The 16,704-nt window shown below is 39.6% G+C and overlaps 1 protein-coding gene across 1 annotated transcript in view; it reads right to left on the bottom strand.

The window, feature by feature from the left end:
* GUCY1A2 (guanylate cyclase 1 soluble subunit alpha 2) overlaps positions 1-16,704 on the bottom strand; it is a 186,094-nt gene that overhangs the window by 66,315 nt on the left and 103,075 nt on the right. The window lies entirely within an intron of this gene.

Raw genomic sequence — 16,704 nt, 5'->3', positions numbered from 1 at the left:
GTACGCAGTCCGTTAACACATGCCCAAGCAGACTTGGCCCTCAAGGATTAGTTTGGCTTTTGCTACATAACTAATCTGGCTTTCACCCTGCCTATAACACTACAGGAATGCCAGGAAAGGTTTCAGCAAAGACTAAGGTGAGAAGAAAGCACACACTGAGCAAAGAGTTATTCAGGGAATAAATACAGCTGATCCTTCTCTTTGCAGGGGTCCTACTAATATTAGTAGACCTGGACCTTCTCAGATTAATTTCCAGTCCTGATAAACAGAATTGGAAATAGTACCTCAAAAAGTAAGCATTACATGTAAATGTACCCAGAGTATGAATCTAGAACAGCAGTATGGGCAAATACTTCCCACCATCAAACTTACAGAAGCTGCTACAAGCCCATTGCCAAGTTTCACACCTTAGCCTTTCCTACTGATCATGCAGGAGGATATATATAAGAAGCTGAGGGTTTCTCATGAGCTGAGAGCTGAGACAGCTGTTAGAGCTCCCTCGTCACTTTTGGAAGCTCATAATAGTGCTTGTATATAGAAAAAAAAAAAAGTAGAAGCAATCACTACTGCTGTCTGCCTGCCTATTTTCCCCAAGCCATATCTCAGGATCTCTGTCCACAAGAAGCAGAGACTGCCAACTCCCTGCAGTTTAGGAGGTCATCTTTCCAAAGACAAATGGATGGGCAAGTATACTGCAATGGCTGCCGAAAAATGTAGAAACTAGGGAAGAAAACACACAAGCATAGTGAGAAAAAGTATCAGAAGTTAAAAAGACACTCTGGATGGCTAAGAAATAGATGGTAAAAAATTCTCTAAATCAGAAGGAAGAATTAGCAGAAATCCAAATAACTGCACATTGCCATTCTTAAAAATTGTGGATGAGCATAACCAGTCTGAATAGAAATAAAGGGGTTACTACAAAAAGAGCTCAGTCTATGCTGTCAAATACAAAAATGAAATAAAAATCCTGCTCTTTGTTGAATGATTTAATTTCAGAATGACCCTTCCACTAAAGTTAGTTGCATTACACTACTGAAAGCAAGTATAGATCTGGGACCATATCCTATTCCTGCAATGTTCAGGCAAACCTACTTATTTTGCTACCTTCTTCCCCTTTGGAAATTTCCATAGTTGTGTGAACTAATTTGACAGCTAAATTGCACTCACGGAAAGAGTAGCACCATCAGAGCTGCATTGTACATATCTGTGTACTACCAGAAAAATAGGACTGAAGCTGCCTCATGTTAATCTTACTCTGAAAATAAAAATGATAACAATACCATTGTAGGATACTCTTTAAAGTGCTTATCCCTATGAAGTTCCTCTGACAGTAATAGTGGAGAACCAGGGGAATGATTAGGACTGTTGAGACTGACCTGGTAGTTGAAACTGGATGTGCTAAGTACTGATAAGGTTGTCTAATGATTTACCATCTGTGACCCTGTTTTCAGTCACTACTAAGATTTCCCCAACTAAGCATTTAAGCTGAAATTTACATGCTGAGTACCTCCATCAAACTTTAACCTTGGTTCAGTCCTCCTTCAAAATCAGATTTGACAAATTTTCCAGTTATCTGTGTTTTTTACACCCAACTCCTTTTTCTAAAAAGCTCCAGGAGTTCTTATAATTCAGGTTGTTCATGGCACTTTGATTTGGTCCTCTCGTACGGAGTCATAGAATCATAGAATGGTTTGGGTTGGAAGGGACTTTCAAAGATCACCTAGTCCAACCCCCCTGCCGTGGGCAGGGACATCTTTCACTAGATCAAGTTGCTCAAAGCCCCATCCAACCTGACCTAGAACACTTCCAGCAATGGGGCATCCACAGCTTCTCTGGGCAACCTGTTCCAGTGCCTCATCACCTTCACAGTAAAAAATTTCTTCCTTATGTCCAGTCTAAATCCACCCTCTTCCAGTTTATAACCATTGCACCTTGTCCTATAACTACAGGCCTTGGTAAAATGTCTCTCTGCATCCTTCTTATAAGCCCCCTTTATATATTGAAAGGCCACAGTAAGGGAGCCTTCTGTTCTCCAGGCTTAACAATCCCAACTCTCTTAGCCTTTCTTCATAGGAGAGGTGTTCCATCCCTCTGATCAATTTTGTGGCCCTCCTCTGGACTCACTCCAACAGGTCCATGTCCTTCTTGTACTGGGGGCCCCAGAGCTGGACACAATACTCCAGGTGGGGTCTCACAAGAGTAGAGTGGAGGGTTAGAATCACCTCCCTTGACCAGCCGGCCACGCTTCTTTTTATGCAGCCCAGGATACGGTTGGCTTTCTGGGCTCAGAGCGCACATTGCTGGGTCATGTCTAATTTTTCATGTACCAATATCCCCAAGTCCTTCTCTGCAGGGCTGCTCTCAATTCCTTCATCCCTCAGTCTGTATTAATATTGGGGATTACCCTGAGCCAGGAGCAGGACCTTGCATTTGGCCTTGTTGAACTTCAGCAGGTTGTGTGAGGACATTAAAATAGAAACTCCAATGAGACTGATACATCACACTTCAGAATTTCAGGCTGGGCCCTTCAGTGAGTCAGACACGCATGGGGAAGAACGGGATTTCTCTTGCTTCAGCTGAGGAGCAAGAACTGGACCAGAAAAACAAAGCACTGCTTATAGCTCGCTCCACACTATCTGCTGGGTAGATCCTGAAATCACTGGGCACACCAGAGAGCAACTTACTCCATAAATATTCAAGTAAATGTCAATAGGATTAAGAGCAAAGGAAGGTACTACTCAAGGTGGCTAAAATAGCAGCACTCAGATCTGTTTGATGCTCTTCAAGATGATGATATACAGAAACTCCAGAGAAAATCGCTACCATGTGATAAACTTACTTCTCAGTTTTTTACTTCATAATGTGATTATGATAGTGCATTATTAGTAGTACATTTGATTTTTATATCCATCCTAGATAGATATGCAGGAAAAGGTATTTTGCTGTAAGACTGGAATACATTATCCTGCTTCTTTTAAAAACCAAAATATATTGTTTTGAATATTTCAGCCATTTTTGCATATGATTGAGTTTTACCTTTACTAAGATTTAGTACATTTTTGTTCTAGTTAAATAATTATTTTTTACTCCTCTTGATATTTCTAGCCACTCACTGATAGTCTGACCTATTCTTACCTACTTTTCATTCCTTTTCACTGATTTACACTCACCATGGCCAGCTTCCCTAGAGCTTTCATTAATTGGGAACTAATATATAGCACCATAGAAGAGAAGTGAGGTTGAACTTAGATTTCAAAATTAGACAAATCTATTTAAAAAGTAGGATACAATTTTTATACTTAATTAACAAACAAAGAAGCCAGGAACCATTGCAGCTACTTACAACGCTATACAAAGGCCATCACTAAAGCTGTCTATAACTCTGCATCAAGTCATTGGAAATGTCCAAAAGATTTTCAGTCAGGCCCTCAACAAATCAAAGACTAAGGTTCATAATTAACTGAAGTAGTTGTGTGTACTCTACGATTCAGAAAATGCTTCTTGGTAGATATCCTGAGACTGCTGAATACTGTAGAGTGACAATGCGTAAGACTTGCAGCAGGAAGAAAACAAAAATATCTTCTGGTCTTGGGATGTCATTTTCTATGTACCCAGCATCTGTTAGTCCTTGGTAGATACCGTATGTCTGTTTTAGTCATGAACAGTACTTTTTATAGAAGTTGAGCTCTACAGTAATTGTCTTATAGTCACTTATTTTTAATTCATGCCAATTTTAGGTGGAATATGACATGCAGATGAATCTGGTAGCCCAGCAGACAGAATATAATTTCTCCAATTCTGATGTGTCCAGAGAACGGAGGTTAATAAACTGTCCCCCGGGCAGCTCCAACAGGTGTCTTCTAACTACCAGTAGTTTAACCTTGTGTTGTGTTATGTTACTTAACTGAGAAACTGGAAGTTGTAGCTGAATGATGTTCCCCAGGTATAAAGTCAGGGTGTTGATTCAGTGACAGTTTAGAAGGGAAAATGTGCTGTAGTGAAGTACCATCCCTGCTTCTGTACTCTTCCTCGTGAATGCATGAATATGCACCAGTCATTACATAGATGAACTTCTAGAAGTAATGAAGGAACTGAAGTGTCACACTTCATTTCCCAGGGTTACAGACACAGGGGGAAGTATCATCTTGTAAGTAAGTGAAACCTGCAATGGCAAATTTAAAGATTTTCATCTAAAATACTCAGGAAACCCAAGAGCCTAAGGAATCTTACTAGCACCTTTTTCAAAGCACAGCTTGGAAATAAACATAAAAAGTGTAATCATGGGGGGGGGGGTCACTCTTGTGGCAATTCTAACTTGAAATTCCTACAGCAATCAGAAATATTAAATCATAGAATCATAGAATCATAGAATCATTTAGGTTGGAAAAGACCTTCAAGATCATTGAATCCAACCATCAACCATGCCCACTAAACCATGTTCTGGAGTACTTTGTCTACATGCTTTTTTAATACCTCCAGGGATGGTGACTCAACCACTTCCCTGGGCAGCCTGTTCCAACGTCTGACAACCCTCTCAGTAAAGAAATTTTTCCTAATATCCAACCTAAACCTCCCCTGCCGCAACTTGAGGCCATTTCCTCTCATCCTGTCACTAGTCACCTGACAGAAGAGACTAGCACCCACCTCACTACAACCTCCTTTCAGGTAGCTGTAGAGAGCGATAAGGTCTCCCCTCAGCCTCCTTTTCTCCAGACTAAACAGCCCCAGTTCCCTCAGCCGCTCCTCATAAGACTTGTGCTCCAGACCCCTCACCAACTTGGTTGCCCTTCTCTGGACACGCTCCAGCACCTCCATGTCTTTCCTGTTGTGAGGGGCCCAAAACTGAACACAGCACTCGAGGTGCGGCCTCACCAGTGCTGAGTACAGGGGAACAACCACCTCCCTGCTCCTGCTGGCCACACTATTTCTGATACAGGCCAGGATGCCATTGGCCTCCTTGGCCACCTGGGCACACTGCTGGCTCATGTTCAGCCGGCTGTCGACCAGCATCCTCAGGTCCTTTTCCGCTGGGCAGCTTTCCAGCCACTCTTCCCCAAGCCTGTAGCATTGCATGGGATTGCTGTGACTGAAGTGCAGGACCCGGCACTTGGCCTCGTTGAACCTCATATAGTTGGCTTTGGCCCATCAATCCAGCCCGTGCAGATCTCTCTGTAGAACCTTCCTACCCTCAAGCAGATCGACCCTGCCTCCCAACTTGGTGTCATCTGCAAACTTGCTGAGGGTGCACTCAATCCCATTGTCCAAATCATTGATAAAGATATTAAACAGAACGGGGCCCAACACTGAGCCGTGGGGAACACCACTTGTGAACGGCCACCAACTGGATTTAACTCCATTCACCACAACCCTCTGGGCTCGGCCATCCAGCCAGTTTTTCACCCAGCGAAAGTACACTTGTCCAAGCCATGAAACGCCAGCTTCTCAAGGAGTATACCATGAAAGACAGAGTCAAAGGCCTTGCTGAAGTCAAGGTAGATAATATCCACAGCCTTTCCCTCATCCACTAGGCGGGTCACCTAAATCCACTGAAAGAAGTCACTGGAGGGAGAATTGGCTCTATTTTTAGTCCTGTCTCTCTCAGCAGGTTTCTAGTAAAAGCCTAATAGATAATTTTTATTTTCATTGTTACAGTGTAAAAAATTACTATTTTTTTTCACATAAGAGCCATAAATAAGTCTCTGTGCGGTTTGTTCCTTTTTAATGGCTTAAATTATTCTCATATCAAGAAGGCTTCTTTGCTTACAATCAAAACTAAATACATACATACAAAAAAAAAAGGGGGCTCTGAAAATTCAAAAATTGCTGTCTTCTTTCAGAAAGAAAATCCACCCTTAACAGCACATCCCTTGTAGATCCTTCACCTTCCTCTGAAGGCTACTTGTGTACTATTGTTCCCATCTCCAAAATACTCACAGGGCTGCATAGTTATTTATTATCTCACTCCTAAGGGTTGTAATATTTAGTACCATTCACCCTAAAATAATCTATGGCACTGTCTCTATGGACTGCTCAATGCTCTTTTGCAAAATAAATAAATAAATTTGAAATAAAAAGTTGGATTGCCTTCACTAAAGAGATAAACACAGTTAAAGTATTGTCTCTAACTCAAATTGTCATCCATAAATAAAAGCCCTTAATGCAGGTTGCACTGGTGATTTTAGTTTGAGTTGGCTGTCCTGCTGAGATAAAATTAACTGCTAATGGAGCCCTTCTCAAGCCAAATCCATCAGGGAACATTCATCCTTCAGCATCTTCTTGAGAGATATATATATATAAAGAAGAGGTTTTTGGTTTTTTTCCTCACAAGGCATGGGAAAAAAAATTTTCAGTGCAATTCAGGATGAAGAACTATGGGACACTCGGAGATACCTTGATGTTATACACAGGTGATGAAGTGAATCCAGGATTACTTTGAAAAGAAAATACCTAAGTATTGCATAACCATCTTTTGCTCAAGGATGCTCTTCCTTGAGAAAAGAAAAACTTTCAGTGGTACATGTAAGAAGAAAAAAATATTATGCTGTTCAAAGTTTAGTTGGTTTATTCTATTAACATATATAGCTTATCTATATAACTGTATCACACATACAGACTTCAGATAGGGTAACTAAACATAGATATTCTTCAGCCCTTTCCATGTCTTGATTTCTTATCCTCCTTTTATAGAGTAACAGATAATTCTTCAAATTCAGTTGAGTTTCCACATGCATCAAATCCTGCTCATGGTCTCACATGTTTCTGTTACTTCAATCACCAGAAATATTTAATTCCGCTTAAGTATGTGTTCATAATCATTGTAATTTTAAGTTGGCAGGAAAAGTTGGAATATTAAACAGTTTTTCTACGCTCCACACGCTGTTTACAGCCACAGTATATAAAATGTATATGCTATATTTAGCTGAAGAGGAGCTTATTACTAAACTGTTTCTCATCACTTATGAGTAATCTGCCAATAGCCTGAAACTCATCTACTGCTGAGAGATATTCTATAAAATTTCACTTTATAATACTGAAATAATAACAAACAGCAGTTGCAATGATATCAGTCTCATCTTAAAGAGCTTGAGAGTGAAAAAAATAGAAATAAGCAGCAGGGAAAGGGGTAATGGCTTAGCTAATCACAGTTTAATGCTCTTCACTTTCCTCAATTTTCTCACCGAGAAAACTAGCTTTTCTGTTTTGGGTGTGGTTTTTTTCCCTGCACAGAAGAGCATTATTCTCCATCTTAAAATACCTGCCTCTCCTTTCACCTGTTGCCTATGCATGTTCCCCCTCTTCTACCCAAATACAGAGACATTGTTCTAGGTGAATGCAATGTGTACTGATTAGTTAACACCTTTCAAAATACAATATGTAAAAAAAAACTATCTAGAATTTTACTGAGTAAATATATCTGCCTTTTCTGACAAATCTATGCTTCTTTTCCTGATAATAACTTTATTTGCACTCTCATAAATCCTGCAGTTGATACCAAACTGGGGGGACCAGTCAATTTGCTCTAAGGCAAGGCTGCCATCCTGAGGGACATGGACAGGTGGGACAAATTGGCTGGCAGGAAACTCCTGAAATTCAACAAGAACATGTGCAAAGTCCTGTCCCTGGGAAGGAATTTCCCTGGAACTGATACATCCTGGGGTCAACTTCCTGAGAGGCAGCTCTTTAGGAAAGATCCTTGGGGTCCTGGTGGGCAGCAAGTGGCGCATGGGCCAGCAGTGAGTCCTGGGAGCAAGATGGCCAACAATAGCCTGGGCTGCATGAACAGAGACTGTGGGAAGTGGTTATTACCCTCTACTCCGCAGTCACTAGACCACACCTAGATGTTGCATCCAGTTTTGGGTCCCTCAGTACAAGACAGAGATTGATAAACTGGATCCAGCTCAGTGGCGGGCCACCAAGATGGTAGGAGCTGGAGCACCTGCCCTGTGAGGAGAGGCTGGGGGAGCTGAGCTTGTTCAGCCTGGAGCAGAGATGGCTTTGGGGGGACCTAAGAGCAGCCCCCAGTGCCTGTGGGACGTCCTCGAGGGACAGAGGTGGGCTTTTCACAGTGGTGCAGGGTAGGAGGGTAAGAGACAACGACATCAGCATCCTTATGGATTAAGAAAGAGGGAAGCCTGTGAAACCTATTGACCACAAGATCGTACTCAGATAAAAAGAATTTTGCAAGTTTTTTAAAGAACAATCAAACAGTTATGCAGACAGTAAGGATTTTAATAGATGCTTCAGCAAATACAGGGATAAAGAACATAATACTTGTATTTTAGGGCATAAATCTCAAAATGAAAATGCTGGAAAGAAGTCTGCCATATATACCTGACATTTCATAAGTAGCTCATGGGGCTTCTTCAAGTACCCACGTTCAATACTGTCAAACATGGACCATTACAATGCACTAGTTATGGCAGTTTCTACTGTAATCCAAACTTGAACTATATGGTACACCCTGTCTCCCAATATATCTATTAGCTATATTGATAATTATCTGAAACGTCAGTTGTCCAAATGTTTTCTGTCTCCCCTGACATTTAAATAATTAGGGTTATACTGCAGCCACTGAGTTTTCATTTTAATACTGTATCTTTTAATTCCAAGAAGAAAAATCCGTTACACTGGAAAAATTAAAGCCAAAAATTATCCATGCTTTCTGAACTTTTCATGATGTAATATTTAAACTACCCAAGGAAATACTAAAGTAATGGCAATTTTTTTTACAATTATTATTTTTCCTCCATTGGCAATAATGAAATGTTTTCTTTTTTTCTGATTTGTGACCTATATTGCTATGGAGGCGAGGCGAGGCGAGGAGAGGGAAGGGGAGGGAGAAAGAGAGAAGGAAGGAAGGAAGGAAACAATTTTTTAAAAAAGCACCCTTTTTTCCATGTGCTTTATTATAGATAACTTTAATGTCCAGTTGAGCCACAGAGTTGCATTGTTTGGAGCTGCAACACTACAGTTTCCCTGGTGATTGCCCAGCAGATTAGCATTTGCCAGAATGTCAGCCTTTAACTTTCTGTAGTGATCATCAGTAAAATTACCACCTTAGTTTCCTTGGTTGATGAAATGCTGTTAGTATTTCTCTTCTTAGCTAAAAGTGAACAGAATCAGCACTAATGTTAAGGACCCTTGAATACTCCATTACCTCTTACAGTCAATCCCATGTTACTGATTGTTTCAATGGGATGAGCAAGACATAGTTTTTTAGATGACAATCATCATATCCATTTGCAAAAGTCATAGAAAGTCAAGCTTTGAATTAATCAGTAAAGTATTGTAAGGGACCCTATTGAGAGACAGCACAATACTCATGCTCAGTGGTGATGGGAGTTATTCCAGTGCCAATATAACAAAAAGCAATGAAATTAGGAAAGAAATAACTTGGGTTGATGCTGATTGTATGAGAGAAATTAAAATGCAGTGAAACTTCATTTTACTCAATTAAAATACACTCTATGTATTAAACAATATATATTAATATATATAAGGAGGTGCTTTCTTAAATCTCATCCCAGCATGAAGCCAGGATTCAGGATGGGAACACACCTGGAATTGGAAGCTGGAAAATGTTCTCAGGTACTGCAGTAAAGACCTATACCTTCCCAAAATTGTCATTATCCTGTTTATCCATATTTCATTCTATCTGCAAGACTGAGCTACATACTACCTGAATACTATATATTTCTTTTATGAAAGCTGAAACATCTTCCCTACAAAGGAGTCCAGCAAACTTCAGCCTTAAGATGAAATTCTTGGAAGTATAACTCTGTAAGAAACCTTTGAAGTTATTAGTATCTCCCAATGGGCTTTTCTTTCATCTGTTTTCTGCCTTAAGTTGTACAGCAGGGAAATTAGGAACAGTCCATGGTATATGGAAAAGTGGTGCTTCAGACACCATTTGGGCTTCATTATTCCTGTCCGTGACTTCTAGTTCAGCTGCAAAACTTTTTAACTGGTATGGGACAAAGACTGAAGAAAAGGGAGATTCAGCACTCATCACAAGGAACAATTTATTTGATATCCATATTCTACCTCAAGACATCATTGACATCTCCCATATTTCCTTCTACCCAAATCCTTCTCCAAATACATCTCTGCAAATCAGTAATAACCTTACAACATTGTCATTCAGGTGGGACTCACACTACTGAGCATGAGTCACGCAAAAATTAAGCCTCTAATTTAAGCTACTCATCTATACTCTTTCTATAGTCACTGAAGAGAAAAATTAACTTCCAGGGCATGATGTATTCCATCCTGAATTCTGGTAACCTAATTTTTTTACCCATTTACTACAGCAGGACCCAAATGTCTACATCTTTGCTTAATTGCCCGCTTCCATGACCAGACTGTCATTTGATATGCAAGACCCCTCCCATGTTGCCATCAGCACGGTTTTTCTCAGAAATGGCTGAAAACCAGGTTTATGTAGGCCATGATGGCCACAGACTGGAAAGGCTTAGTTTTTGAAACTCTCACATGACTCTAGGGGAGCTGTTATCTTCTCATGCATGACTCACCCTGTGCCCTTGAAAGTGCACTACAGAGTGCATGTTCCTGCTGCCATAAAGTACCCCAAAACAGGAAAAAGATTGCATGAGTGTGTTGACTGCTAGTGGTAAGATACTGTTTGTCAGCACAACAGCAAGATCCTGTTTAGCTCAAAAAATCCTGTATCCTGGCATGCATATTTTGGCATGCAGGTCAGAGATGTTATTAATCACTAAGTGGAAGGAGGGCAGATGTGAAGTATTTGGGGCAGCTTATGGTAGAAAGACTTGAACAAGTCACTTAATCTAAAATACAGATTCTAAGGAAAGAAATGTCAGAGAAACATACTGGAGAGAAACTAGATAGGTTATTCCACTGAGAGGTGAAGTGTGCGTGCTCTTTCTCTGGAGCTGGTCTAAGTGCGGTTCAGAAAAGCCTCTTCTGAGCATGGCCTAAGTATACTTATCCTGACGTAGCTTCTAGATCTACGTAACAAAGAGTGAATACTGACCTTTTTCAAATTAATCAAAACCTGTTTGTTTTCTTGATGTTGCATGAATATAAATTAAAGCCTATTTCTGTTTGCATTTTGAAGTATTCTGTATGTTTTCCCACTGCACAGATTTGGCAGAAAAGCTTTGAAACACAGTTGAATTCTGCAACACTGTGAAGCTTAACATCTATCAGCTTATATTACTTAGGTCTGGGGTTTATTGCTGATATTAATTCTACATGTTGGATACAATATTATTTACAGATTCCCAAAATTCTGGGATACTATAAAAAACTCCTGGTTTTTAAAGGTTTTAAAAGTTTTCAAGATAGGATTTGAGAATAAGACTATCTGCAAATGGACCCAAGAATCTCCTTCAGTTTCTGCCTTAGTGTTTGGTCCTCTTAGCTTCTGTCTCTCAACTATTCAAAATTAACTCCTAAGCAGTGAAATCTTGTGCCTAAGTTTCAAGGTAACTCTGCAATGCTTTTATGACACTGCATTCTGCTTTTGGAAATAGTTTAGTGTATGGAAAACCCCTCCCATGTGAGCAGGAATGGATTCCAACTGTCCACCCATGAAGTTCAGAAATCTGTTCCTCTGGTAAAGCTCATTTCTTAAAAGAAACGTCTTACTATAAAACCCAGCTCCTTTCCTGAGAGCCTAATTATGAAGCAATTGCTCTTATCAGGCCTGAGGGCATTTTATTTTTAGTGAGCTTAATGATGCTACACGCTGGCAAGTTCAGGAACATTTTGCAGGAAGAGCTGTATTCAAACTCTTTCTATAGCACCTACTTAGCAGTCTTAAGCATAAATCTTTCAGTATCCAATATATGGAGGAACTCTTTCATCTACACTTTAATTCAGAACGCTGTTTTCTTCACAAAAGGAAAAGTGACAAATAGTACTTGCCTTGTAGAATTCTTATCTAGTATTTTAAAAGGTTTTTTTTTTCACTAGTTAAAATAGAGGCATGCTAGAAGACTTAAGAGTTTAGATGATGTCAGCATCAGGTTTGCACACAGCAGTCATGGAATACAAAAGTCATAGTGCATAAATGATTTCTCTCTTCCGTAGGCAAGTATGAAATTGCAAAAATCACATCAAATACGTCTGATGAATAGAAAATGTCCTGGCTGGCATTCTGCCTTATGGGAAGTAGTCACAATGTCAAAGTAAAGAACTGTTTAACAAAATAAACAAATATTAAAATAATCATGCATAACTTAAGACACATTTCAGTTTAATGTGACTGCCCTTCTCCAGATGTAAGAGTGGCATTAATTTGCTATAGGTATCCCCGGTATTAAAACTACTACTGAACAACAACATCTTCCTAAAAGTTACATATTCTTTAATTTATCTGTCTTGAAATTCATACGTTAGCTAGTTTCTTTTAACTTACCTAAGTATCCCCATATTAATTTAAATCATTTAAGAAATTATTGTACAGTTATGAATGCTATTTGCATGAATGAAAATGCTGCATCTTGGCATGCTCAGGTATATGAAGGGCCAGCCATATGTTGTCACGCTTGTGCTATGTGTCCTCTACATCTGACACAATACTGGACTGTTTAAATGGAAATAGCCTAGGCTGATGGAAAGTGAAATCAATTGCCTCCAGTCCCTCAGAGGGACTGAAATTTAGAAGGTGGAAAAACTTGACACAAGAAAACAAAGGATTTAAGTATTAATGGTGGGTTTTACAAAACACAGCATCAGGGAGACCTGTATGCTGCAACAGGGCATGGTCTTAGCCATGGTTCCTGTCCAGCTGCTCTGTCTGGGTTTGCTCCTCAATATGGAGCAGGGAGCCCCAAAGGAGGATACCCTTCTTGGTCCTGTCCAAATAAAAAGTCAGGATATGGCCAGGGTTCACACACAAACTGAGGACTTGGGAAGCACTCCCAGGACCTGCAAGTTGGACACAGACTCTAAGGCTCCCAAGCAGCTTGAGAGAAGTGGAGTGGGACACTTATAAACAAATGTGTTCTTTTCAGATAAAAGTGAAAGGAGAGAGACAAAAGAGAAAAAAAGAAGGAAATATATACAAGCATGGTATTCTTGAAGAAGAAATTACATACAGAAGCAGAAGTCCTAGACTCTTTAGAGGATTCTTGGGTGATGACTTGCAAGCAGGGGAACATGCACAGGTGTTTTAGTGCTTTGTGTAGGTCTGTATGTTTATAAAGTAAAGAGTAACTCTTCTGAAGCCTACATGTCTGTCTGCTTTATTTGCACATCTCCCTAAAGACAAAAAGTATAAATCCTCCACAAGGCTGCAGAAAAATACATGCTTAAAGTAATGGGAAGTCTTAAAATATCCTGGAGCCCTTGGGTGGTGATACACCAGATCTGCAGGGAAAACCCAAGGAATCTTTTGTGTTTTTTTTTTCTAACTTAACCCAAGAACAATCCTGAGTTCCCCAAAAAGATAGGTGCCCCTGACTTCATACTGGAGTGAGAAACACCTGTGTGCCAGCAAGTCCACACACAGCCAGAGAGGTCAAGGAGAAAGAAGACAACAGTGGCCATAGGTTTTACTGGAAAACTTGGAGATTATGGTTTTTAATTTATGAAACATAAAGTCTGGAAAACTTCAGAACAGTCTGAAGCTCATGACCCCTGTCATTGCAGTATTCTTTAGTCATTATTGCACTGATAGTAAGCTTATGAACATACATATAAATATGTACAAATATCAGAGGGATAGTCAAGGCACTGAGAAAGTACTGGTATTTTCTGTAAAACAAATACTGATTTCTGCAACTTAAACTACCAGTATAAAAATGTAAAGCGATATATTTAGAAAACGCAAGTTTAAAATTAGGTTCCTAAAAGCATTATATCACAACTTCAATATAAACAACATTCTTCAGAACTGGTGAGTAGCAGTCTCAAATGATTGCAGAACAGTCCAGACTTCCACCCTTTTGTAATCTCAGGTCTTTACAATGAGCAAAAATTAAGGCTGTAGCCAGAGTTAGGTGTGTGAAATCAGAAAGTGAAGATCTGACATACTAACTGTATCATTCAGAAAAAATAAAATAGTATCATTCAGTGTGAAGTAAGTGAAATAATGTTGCCAGGAATAATAGCCAAAGAGAACCCCAAGGAAGCTGGTAAAGGACTTTGAGGCATGTGTGTGGCACCACTCAGAGAGAGCATCAGTTTAGCCAAATAATGGAACCAAAAAGAAAGCAGAAATTCATATAACAAAGTTGTGAATTCTAACTATAAAATTAACCTCTGGAATTACATTGTCTTATTCAATAAATATTCGATAAACTTTCAATGAAAATTTTGACAATAAAGATGTATAGCAAAGAAATTTTGGCAGCTGACAACAATTCATTGATGAAAATACTTAGGACTCTCTGCTTAGACATGGAAAGTGGGACTCAGTACTTCACAGAAAGTGAAGTTTAGTGTTAGGGGGAAATCTGCAAACGTCTTCAAGGACAAATGCTGCACTGTCCAGAGAAAGAACAAAGAAATTAACACCTATAGGAGCAGGCCTGATTCTTGGCTTGGTGTTACCCAGACAGCATATATAGCCACCCAGCCAGTGCATGCATGGCCGAAAAACCAGCCACAGTACATGCTGCCTTTACTCCACACAGTAGTTAAAGGGCAAGGAAGGGGAATGGGGTTGTTTCAGAAAGGAAACTGAGGGGAAAAGAGCTGAGAAAGCAGGCCTACACAGGTAAAAGGACTCAACAAGAAAAAATATTTAAAATTATCCTATATCAAAGACATATTACTTGGAGGGAGAAACAGAAGCTACAGGAATCTTAAGCAGGGAAAATTTCAGTCTCCAGGGTTAAGTTTTAAATGCCAGTAGCCATGGCTGCAGCATATCTAAATAGCTTATTTGATAAAGAGATGGTTTAGCTGAAGCATCATTTCCCAGCACTTGGCTCATAAACAACGGGAACTCAGATACAGAGAAAAAAAGGTCAAAACAAAGACACAAACAGTCAGACCAACCAGTATATACGTTATCCACAGCAATTGCTTTCATAATTTACTGAGATCTTCTCTCTCCCATTACGTCTACTCCTGGAGCTCATGTTTCTACTTGCATGTCCACAGACACTAGCTTACCAAGCATCTGCATCTACATAGTTTTGATTTGCACTCCCTGCTTAACAGCATCTTTTTCTCCCATTCCTCAATTCCAAGCAAAATATAATTATCCCAGATAGTCAGCAGCACCAGTTTCCAAATGCATTGCCAGGTCTCAGTTCTCTCACATCCTCTCCCTTCTGTGATTACCCCAAGAGTGTCCCTCTTGATCTTTTCATCAAGGCTATATGTAAGCAGATTCCTCCTAAAGTTTCACTCTGTAAAACACAGATTATTCCAGATTGCTAAAACTGTCACCCAGGCCCGTATCACTGTGCATCACAATTACTGCAATGTTCTCCCTCAGCCTGGACAAATGTAATCTGTCGCCTTTGGTATCCATTCAAAATGCTGCTGTGAAGTTCATTTTCTGAGCCCATCATCTGCCTGTGTCATTCTTACCTACGCATCCATCCATTGGATATCCTTTCCCTACCTCATCAGTTACAGCTACTTACTTTCATTTCCAAGATATTTCAGTCTAATTCATCCCCCTTCAGCCCTCTCCAAGCATTTCTTATTCTGTATCCAACAGCTCATTATGCTTGCCCTCTGTCTGACTTGTTAAACGCAAGGATCTTTGTTCTTCTTTCTGTGCCATACTTCTCTGTAAACATCCTTGAATGAATAGTATGAGACAATTGAAAATATTACGTTCATTGTCTGAGTCCAAGATTAGAAGCACCAAGGTTCTGAATTCAAAATGCTGTAACAGTAAAGCTGGGTGAATAATTTACAGCATGGAATTTATTTAATTAATTTTGCTTAATTTTCTGTTTACAAATCAGTGAATTTGGTATTCAGAACTACTCACCAAACAATCTTTGCAAATTATTCTTGCCATGTTGCTTAAAAACAAGCAAATTTGAAAATTGATCTGTTTTGATGTATATATATAGGTCACATGATAAACCTCAGTAGCCTAGTTACAGGAGTATATCTTAGAGGCAGGCTGTGGTTACAAATACTGGTGATTACAGATCTAAAATTCACTGACTGACAATAATTTCTAAAATTATAGTTGTTGTGGTGGTGATCATTCCTAGCAATAAACTTAGCTTGCAGAATATCATCTGAAACAAATGAAAAAGATATAAACATATGAGCTATTTTTATTTTAAAATGGAAATACTTTTTCAAAAGAATTGTCATTTTCTTTTAAGCCTGATTCTCTAAGGAAAAGAAAAAGGGTTCATTGCCCGAGTTTTGTCTTTCTATAATGCTCAACTGAGTCATTTTCACTTAACCTCACAGTAACTTTTTTAGACTTCTGTTTAAAAAAACAAATGAAAAAAAGATCTGGGGGGAGAAGAAAAAGGTACATACAGCTCCAAAATAGCCACAGTGCACACTGTCTTGCTCACGGGTGGGCTGTGGAAGGAAGCAGGGGATGTGTAGGGAGGCTCAGGGGACATGGGGGACTAGAGAGATGGAGAAAAACCCAGGATGAAAGGATCTGAGAAAGAACTGGCTATATTAAGGCAGTAACAGTGGAGAAAGGGTGTTAGAGGTGTAAGACATCCTTCCATGGAAAAACAGGAGGTTTTTTTCCCTCTTCATAGAATTACATAGGGG

The sequence above is a fragment of the Aquila chrysaetos genome, chromosome 19, assembly GCF_900496995.4.
Source record: "Aquila chrysaetos chrysaetos chromosome 19, bAquChr1.4, whole genome shotgun sequence".
Classification (NCBI taxonomy): domain Eukaryota; kingdom Metazoa; phylum Chordata; class Aves; order Accipitriformes; family Accipitridae; genus Aquila; species Aquila chrysaetos.
The sequence above is the reverse complement of the archived record's forward strand: the minus strand, read 5'-3'. Positions and strand labels throughout refer to the sequence as shown.